Consider the following 9000-nt stretch of genomic DNA (forward strand, 5'->3'; position numbering starts at 1 on the left):
ACATGGCTTGCAAGACCCCATATGATCTGTTCCTTACCCCTCGCCTCCCTGACCTCAACCTCTACCACTCATTGCCTTTGATAATCCTGGAGTATAAAGGGCACGGTGCACATCAGGACTTTGTATTTGCTGTTCCTTGTGCCTGGAATGTTCTCCTCCTAGGTATAGTCATGACTTGCTCCTCACTGCCTTCAAGTCTTTACACAATTGTTACCTTGTCCATGGAGTCTTTCCTAACCTGATTGGAAAGTGTTACCCTCCCCTTCCCTAACCTTCTTACCCCTACCTTGCTTGTTTTTTTTTTTTTTTTCTTCTTTCTTTCCCTCTAAAGCACTTAAGGCCACTTAGCCTATTACATATTATTATTCAACTTGTTTGTAATCATCTCTCTTCAGCAGAACCTCAGCTCCAAGAGAGAATTTTTTGCTTGTTTCCTGTACTGCTAGAAACCCAGGACTTAAAGTAGTCTTCACGCCTAATGTGGGGCTTGAACTCATGACCCTGAGATCAAGACCTGAGTTGAGATCAAGAGTCAGACTTTCAACTGACTGAGTCACCCTGGCTGCCCCAGAAACCCAGAACTTAAAACTGCATGTGTTACAAAGTTAACAGTCATTAAATCCTTGCTGGGTGATTAAATGAATATTTCTAAAACCCAAAGCCTCAAATCTGGACAGTTGCCGGCTGATATGTGAGGGACAGTCTCACTTCCTGGCAATGGATGGCATTGCTGTTCAGCTCAATTGGACAAGGGGGAACCACAAGAGCGGTTAGGAGAACTTCAAGCCAGAGGTCAGCAAACTTTTTCTCTAAAAAGCCAGAGTAAATATTTTAGGCTGCATGGGCCATATGGCCTGAGTTGCAAAAGACTCTGTCATGGTAGTGTGAAATCAGCCACAGGCAATGGATAAACATATGAGTGTGACTTATGCTTCAATAAAACTGTATTTATGGACACTGAAATTTGAATTTAATTTAATTTTATGTGTCACCAAATCTTATTATTTTTTTAAAAAAAATTTTCAACAATTTAAAATGTTTTTTAAAAAAACCATTCTAGTTTTGCAGGTCATGTGAAAATAGATGGTGGACCAGATTTGGGCTACAGTTTGCTGACCAATGTTATTAACAATCTCCAAGTGACTCAAAGTGTGGGAGAGGAATTCAATTTCCAGGGAGACTAGCCAGACAATTATTCATTTTTAAAGGAGTATTATTTATAATATGACTTCATGAATATTCATAGTGATTTTTTGCATGCTAGGCACTTTTATAGCCAATATGCCTGGGTGAGAAGGCACAGGGCAGGAGCCAAGTAAAAAGAAGCCATCTTTAGGCTGGGTATGCCAAATCCACTAATCTCTCCATACTTCCTTCCACTGAGAAAGAGATGGCCCCACATGGGAGGAAGCAATGCCGGCCATCATAGATGCGGCGACCCAGGAATCAGACTGTTAAAAGGTGCTAAGGCTATGGATTTGTTTCTCACGTGGACCAGTTAGCTTTTGACTGAAGTCCCCACTGCTGGCTCCAGGCAGCTGTCTCGTGTAGGCTGAAAAGAGGGCAAGGGGGAGTCTCACTCAATGTCTTTGTGGCCACAGGAGAGGGGAGCCATTTTAGCAATCAAAATATCAGATAGCCTTAATGTCTCTGGACATGGTGCTGGCCCTTTGTGACCTCTAGAGGTGTATTGTGGGTCGGGCAGGGACAAAAGATGACAAGATGTCACTTTGTACTGAAAAGGAGTATTTTAGAAAACACTTTAGAATGAAAAATTCCAAACATACACAGAAGTAGAGAACAAAGTAAGATGAGCCCCCAGGTACCCAGTCACCCAACTTCAAGGGCTGTCAACTCAGAGCCAGACTTGTTTCATCTGTAACCCAACCTCTAGACGACCAGAGTAAATTCCAGATATCATGTCATCTCATTAGGCGAAGGCTATTTTAATTACACAGGAATTCATTATTTAGAATTCCAAAACTAGTCAAAATTCATTTAGAGAGGTGAAAAAATAAGCAAAAGAAAAGCAATAAAAAACAATCCATGCTTTTACCACTAAGGGGTAGTCATTGTTAATTGTTTCTCCTTCCACATTTTAAAAAACAAAAAAGTATCTTACTTTTACTTTTTTACTTTTTACTTTTCTAAAAGTATCTTAGCTAGCCTTTGGAACTTGATTTTGTGCTTTCTTGATAGAGCTATGACACATCCTTCCATGCTAATAAATATACATCTGCCTTATAGTTCTTTTTGGTTTTTGTTGTTGTTGTTGTTGTTGGCTGGGTACAGTATACTTTATTGATGGTACATGACAAGGTAGGGCTCCCCAAGCCCCTCCTCTTCTTTAGGGGTCTGTGATGGAAACTGTGGAGGTTGGGGGATTCTCATTGTATTGGAAGATGAGTTGGGACAAGGACTCCCCAGCTGCTGGAGGCTTCTCTTTTCCTCTTACTCTCACCAGGGTTGGTAGTCCAGGGGGCTCTTACTTCTTAAAGGCCATATGGAGCATAAGGTTGCTGTACCCAGATTCATCGTCATACCAGGAAATGAGTTTGACAAAGTGGTCACTGAGAGCAATGCCAGCCCCAGCACTGACGGTGGGAGAGTGGGTGTCACAGGAGACTACTTAATCCTCAGTGTACCTCAGGATGCCCTTAAGGGGATACTCCAATACCTGCTTCACCAAATTCTTGATGCCATCATATTTGGAAGCTTTTTCCAGACAGCAGGTCGGATTCATGGTTGACATACTGGGGGTGGGGACATGGAAAGCCATGCCAGTGAACTTCCCATTCAGCTCAGGGATAACCTTATCTACATCCTTGGTAGAACCAGTAGAAGCAGGGGTGATATTCTGAGCAGCCCCTCAGTCATCATGCCACAGCTTCCCCAAGGGGCCATCCATGGTCTTCTGAGCAGTAGTGATGGCATGGACTACAGTCATGAGTCCCTTCACAATGCTGGAGTTGTCATGGATGACCTTGGCCAGAGGGGCCAAGCAGTTGGTGGTGCAGGAGGCATTGCTGACAATCTTAATGGAGTTGTCATACTTCTCATGGTTCACGCCCACCACAAACATGGAGACATCAGCAGAAGGGGCAAAGATGATGACCCTCTTGACCCCACCCTTAAAGTGAACCCCAGCCTTCTCCATGTTGGTGAAGACCTCAGTGGACTCCACCACATACTCAGCACCAGCATCACACTACAGGATGTTGGCAAGATCTCACTCCTGGAAGATGGAGATGGGCTTTCCGTTGGTGACAAGTTTCCCATTCTTAACCTTGACTGTGCTGTGGAATTTGTGGTGGGTGGAATCATACCAGGACATGTGGACCATGTAGTTAAGGCCAATGAAGGGATCATGATGGCAACAATATCCCCTTTGTTGGATTTAAAAGTGGCCCTAGTGACCAGGTGCCAAATATGGTCAAATCCATTTACTCTGACCTTCAGCATCTTGTCTCAGGGATGTGGCTGACATTGCATCAGAAGACGTAGTTGTCTGTTGGATATGGAGGAGGAGAGTGCATTATAGTTCTTATGCATATGTCTCCATCATGTGGTTCTTCCTTAGTCTTAAAGCCAATTCCTTATTAGTGTGTATTTAAGTTAATTTAAAAATTTTCCTATTATAATTATCTTGTAATTAATATTTTTCACCAGATAGTTTATATGCTTGTTTGGTCATTTCCTTTGGGTAAATTACTACTGGCATTCCTAGGGCAAAGAGCACCCACATATTTAAATAATTTTTTAAGATTTTATTTATTTATTTTAGAGAGAGAGAGAGAAAGAGCATGTGCATAGGGGGAGGAGCAAAGGAGAGGGAAGATAGACTCTCAAGCAGACTCCCTGCTGAGCACAGAGCCAGACAAGGAGCTCCATCCCACAACCCCGAGATCATGACCGGAGCCCAAACTCAGGAGTCAGACACCCAACCAACTGAGTCACCCAGGCATCCCTTAACAATTTTTATTTGTATTGCCAAAATACTTAGCAAGTAAACCAGGAATGCATAAGAATGCCCATTTGCCACATCTTCACCAGCACCACGTATTAACTTCTAACTTTTGCCAATCGGATAGGTTGGAAATTATTTCTTGTCACTTTAATTTGCATTTCTTTAATCATGAGGGAGGCTATTTTGAAAATGTTGGTTGGCCAAGTTTTCAGGCTTATTTTTTAACTTTATTACGGAAAATTTTAAAAACGTAAACGCAAAGACAATCCCTACGGAGCTGTAGCCTCCACTTCAGCATTTACCACACACAGTCTGTCTTGCTTCCCTTATATCATCCTCCTTCCCCTTCGCATACATGAATCCCCCACATTATTTTAAATCAAATCTCAAACATCACATTCACTGTACATTTTCAGTGTATCTATTAAATGTAAAAGGATTCTTTGTTATATCATAACCATGATTATTATTGTTAAACTTAAAAATAACAAATGGGGTTACCTGGATGGCTCAGTCGGTTGGGTGTCCAACTCTTGATCTTGGTGTGAGCCTGTGGGGCTCCACATTGGGCTTCATGCTGGGTGTGGAGCCTCCTGAAAAGAAATAAAGCGGTTCTATGGTTATTCTTAACTATAGTTCCTGCTAGGAAGGCAGGCAAATACTGGGTTTTTTTCTTAATTTTGTGGCTCTTGAAAAATGAATTAGCTTCCTAGCCTCTTCTAAAATTATCTATGAGAGTTCCTTTATTTTTTTATTTTTTTTAAAAGAAAGTTTCTTTTTTTTAAGTAGGCTCCACATTCCATGTGGGACTTGAACAACCCTGTGAACAAGAGTCATACCCTCTACCGGCTGAGCCAGCCAGATGCTCCAAAAGTTCTTTTAAAAGTATCAGTATGGGGACACCTGGGTGGCTCAGTGGGTTAAAGCCTCTGCCTTTGGCTCAGGTCATGGTCTCAGGGTCCTGTGATCGAACCCCACATCAGGCTCTCTGCTCTGTGGGGAGCCTGCTTCTTCTTCTCTCTCTGCCTACTTGTGATCTCTGTCAAATAAATAAATAAAATCTTTTAAAAAATTGAAAAAAAAGTATCAGTATGAGTTCACAGATTTGGACATATATGATGTGTTTTGATTCAATATAGTTATAAGTAATTTTTTTTTTTTTTAAAAGATTTTTATTTATTTATTTGACAGACAGAGATCACAAGTAGGCAGAGAGGCAGGCAGAGAGAGGGAAGGGGGAAGCAGGCTCCCCGCTGAGCAGAGAGCCCCATGCGGGGCTCGATCCCAGGACCCTGAGATCATGACCTGAGCCGAAGGCAGAGACTTAACCCACTGAGCCACCCAGGCGCCCCTAGTTATAAGTATTTTTTATGCTCAAATTTCTCCACCTTTGGCCAGTGGGGAGCCACTTCAAGCTCATACTGTGTCCTTGTGATGTGATTATAGAAGTCTTTGACAGCTTTGCTTTCTGATACGACAGATGTTCCACTCTCATTTTGTACCTCAAAAATCATATTGTTTGTATTAATATCGATATTCTTATTTTGAAACTATCTCCAATATATCAAATGAGTAATTAATTACATTGGTGTGCTTAGGAACCAAGATTTTCACCATCAAAGAAATAAGTATATAAAACCAAGTAAGTCAAAGTACAGAAATTCTAGGTTAGAATTGGATATTCAGCATAAACAATGATGTCTTTTCCTTTAAAAAAATGTTTTCCAATACTTTCCATCTAAACACCTAGAAACAATGACCAATCCAACTGCAACGAGAGCTCCATCTTCCAAGACTGTTTTATAAATACCATTTCTCACCAAAACTAGGGATCTCTGGATAAAGGCTGATACCAGGTTTGGGGCAAGAAATTCATATAGACTTTTATGTGAAGACATAAGTATATGTAGTTTGATATTTCATTTACAGTAACTATCTTCATGTAGTGCTATTGGCGCAACGAAATCATACTTTTTTTGCATCTGAAAAAGTTACAACTTCAGTATGTATTTATATATTTTTAAGATTAATTTTTTAAAGATTTTTAAGATTACTTTTTAAGTAAATTTAAGATTTTTTGATTTTTAAGATTTTTAAAGATTTTTTAAAAATTTATTTTTATTTATTTTATTTTTTATTTTATTATAAATAATAAATAAATAAAATATAAGAAATAAGAATTTATTTAAATAAATAATAAATAATTAAATAAATAATTGATAATGAAATGATTTATTTATTATTTATTATTTATTTTTATTATTGTTATTTATTTTATTTATTTTTTATGATTATTTTTTAAACGATTACTTTTGAAATATCATTATTATATTAACAATTGTCACTGAAGCAGTGACGATTTTTTAAGATTTTTAAGTAAAATTTTTTACTTTTACTTTAACTTCTAATTTTAAATTTAATTTTAATTAAATCAAATTCAGTAAATTTAAGATTACTTTTTAAGATTTTTAAATTTTCAAGAGTTTTAAAAGATTTAAAAGATTTTAAAGATTTTTTGAGATTACTTTTTTAAAGATTTTTTAAAATTATTTTTTTTAAAGTAACTTTAGGGGCGCCTGGGTGGCTCAGTGGGTTGAAGCCTCTGCCTTCGGCTCAGGTCGTGATCCCAGGGTCCTGGGATCAGGCCCCGCATCGGGCTGTCTGCTCAGTGGAAAGCCTGTTTCCTCCTCTCCCTCTGCCTGCCTCTCTGCCTACTTGTGATCTCTGTCTGTCAAATAAATAAATAAAATCTTTAAAAAAAAAAAAAAAAAAAAAAAAAAAAAAAAAAATAATCTTTTTAAGATTACTTTTGAAATGTCCATATTGTGTTAATATTCGTCACTGAAGCAGTGAAGTGAGGCCATATATCAAAATGAGAAATATCGGTGTGGACACTGCAGAAAAGACCGCACTGTTGATGGATAAGCCCTAGTTAATCATAACCTCAACAATTTATTGTGCAGATAAAGGTTTGACCTGCTGTAAAAGCAGAACTCTCAAAGAAGTCTTGCAAAGCCTGAGTCTCTGTAATTACATACAGAGATAACAATGACTCCGGGGCTGCTTTTTTCCATTAGGTCTGGGCGCGGCACCACCTTCTGTCAGAGCCAGGCTGAGTTCTGGAACAGCCTTGGAGGCGTCCTCTGCACGGCTGGGATGCTTTGCCTATCCAGCCCTGAATGGATGTCTCTTCTCTCAGGTGTGTCTTCAGAGACCCTATTGAAGCGGCTGTGAGTAAAGAGGGATTGATTATAAACTGCATCATTTCAAGGCAAGAAATGACCCTGTGATTCAGTAACCAAGGCGGTTACCCTCTCCTCTTCATTGGCGGTGGCCGGGTCTGCTTTCTCCTTTCTCTGTTATTCCTTCTTTGAGGCTGTGGGATCACCTGTGCATCTCAGCTGCTTGTTTATTTCTCTTTTCTCATTCATCAGCTTTCAGACTTCCTAATTGCTCACCCACGGTTCCCTGGTGGGTACCACAAAACGGCACATTCCCGTGTCTATGTGACCTGTCGGCCCATCTTCCCAAAGAGAGCTGATTTGTTCTCAGGGCTTCACATTCCAGTTCCTGGGGGAGTGGACCCGATGAGCTCAGTTTGGATTAATGGCTGGAGGTATTTGGGTGGAATTGTCTGGTGTCCCGGGTGTCTGCACCTAGAGACAGTCCATTAGGAAGAGCCTGCAGGAAGTGGGTGTGGGATACAGAGGAACGACTGGGATCTCTAGCTGAAGGCACAGGGAAGAGTTCCGCAGTAGCTAGACAGACACCTTCCTCCATGGTAGTTCCTTCGTAATTAGGTCCTGACATCTTTTTACCACTGAGAACCATCCTGCCAAGGTGTTGGATCCAAAGATCTTTTCCTATCGTCCAAGTTCTTCCTTCTGCTTGGATAGTCTCCTGTTTTCACTTAACATTTGGTCTGCCCAACCTTTCATCTTTTAATAAAATAAATTATAATCTCACCTCCTCCGGGAAGCTGTCCTGATTCCCTACAGATTAGACTGTTGGAACCACGTTGGTATTCCCCCTTGTCACCGGGGCAGAGCTCACCAATGCACTGCATTTAAATGACCTCTTTATGTGTCTGTTACTTGACTACAAACTCTTGAAGATGAGGGCGCTTGGGTGGCTCAGTCGGTTAAGCATTCAACTCTGGATTTCGGCTCTGGTCATGATGTTGGGGTCATGGGATCAGGCCCCCTGTCAGGTTCTGTGCTTAGTGCAGAGTCTGCTTATCCCTCACCACTGCCCCAGTTTTTCTCTTTCTTGCTCTCAAACAAACAAATAAAATCTTAAAAAAAAAAAATAGAAAAACACACACACACACACACACACAAAAAACCACAAAAAACCCCCCAACAAACTCTTGAGGAGGAGCTATGTATCCATGTACATTTTTCTCTTCAGAGACCAAACAACATGGCAATGAAACATGGCAATGAAAGCAAAGGCATTGAAACTACAAAAACCAGGGTTTAAATGCCAGGGTTGCTGCTTGTTATCTAGGTGATCCGGGACGATTTTTTAGCTTCTTTGTGTCTCAATGCCGTCATCCGTAAAATGGGGCATCATGATGGAAAGCCATCATGTGGTTGGGAATAGGACACGAGAGAACACAGGCAAATAACTTAGCACAAGGCTTGGATATGATAAAGGCTCTATAAATAGTGGCTTTTTATTATGCACAGTGTTTGCTGAGAACCAGAAAGATGTTAGCGCATGTGCAAATCACAGCAGGGAATACAAAGATGAATGAGATACGGTCTCACTCTGTAGGAACTCACGACTCGTAGAGGAGGGATGGGTGATAAGAAGCAACTCTACCTTGTGTTTTTCTTTACTTCTGAAGGCTTCTACCATGAAAGCATCTTTGGCATAGACATATTTTATTTGGCAGAAATCTCCCTCCAATGTACGGGAAAACAGGATGCCGACGTGGTCATGATATCCATCAGCCTGCAACCATCATTAAGGCTTAGAGAGATTCAAGTCATGGACAACAGGAGATGAGCCGAGGGCAGGCAGAGAAG

General features: G+C 40.5%; 1 pseudogene; it reads right to left on the minus strand.

Moving 5' to 3' along the window:
* Window positions 1-2202: 2202 nt before the first annotated feature.
* On the minus strand, window positions 2203-3462 carry LOC131830270 (glyceraldehyde-3-phosphate dehydrogenase-like; annotated as a pseudogene).
* Window positions 3463-9000: the final 5538 nt, after the last annotated feature.

The sequence above is a fragment of the Mustela lutreola genome, chromosome 4, assembly GCF_030435805.1.
Source record: "Mustela lutreola isolate mMusLut2 chromosome 4, mMusLut2.pri, whole genome shotgun sequence".
Lineage (NCBI taxonomy): Eukaryota > Metazoa > Chordata > Mammalia > Carnivora > Mustelidae > Mustela > Mustela lutreola.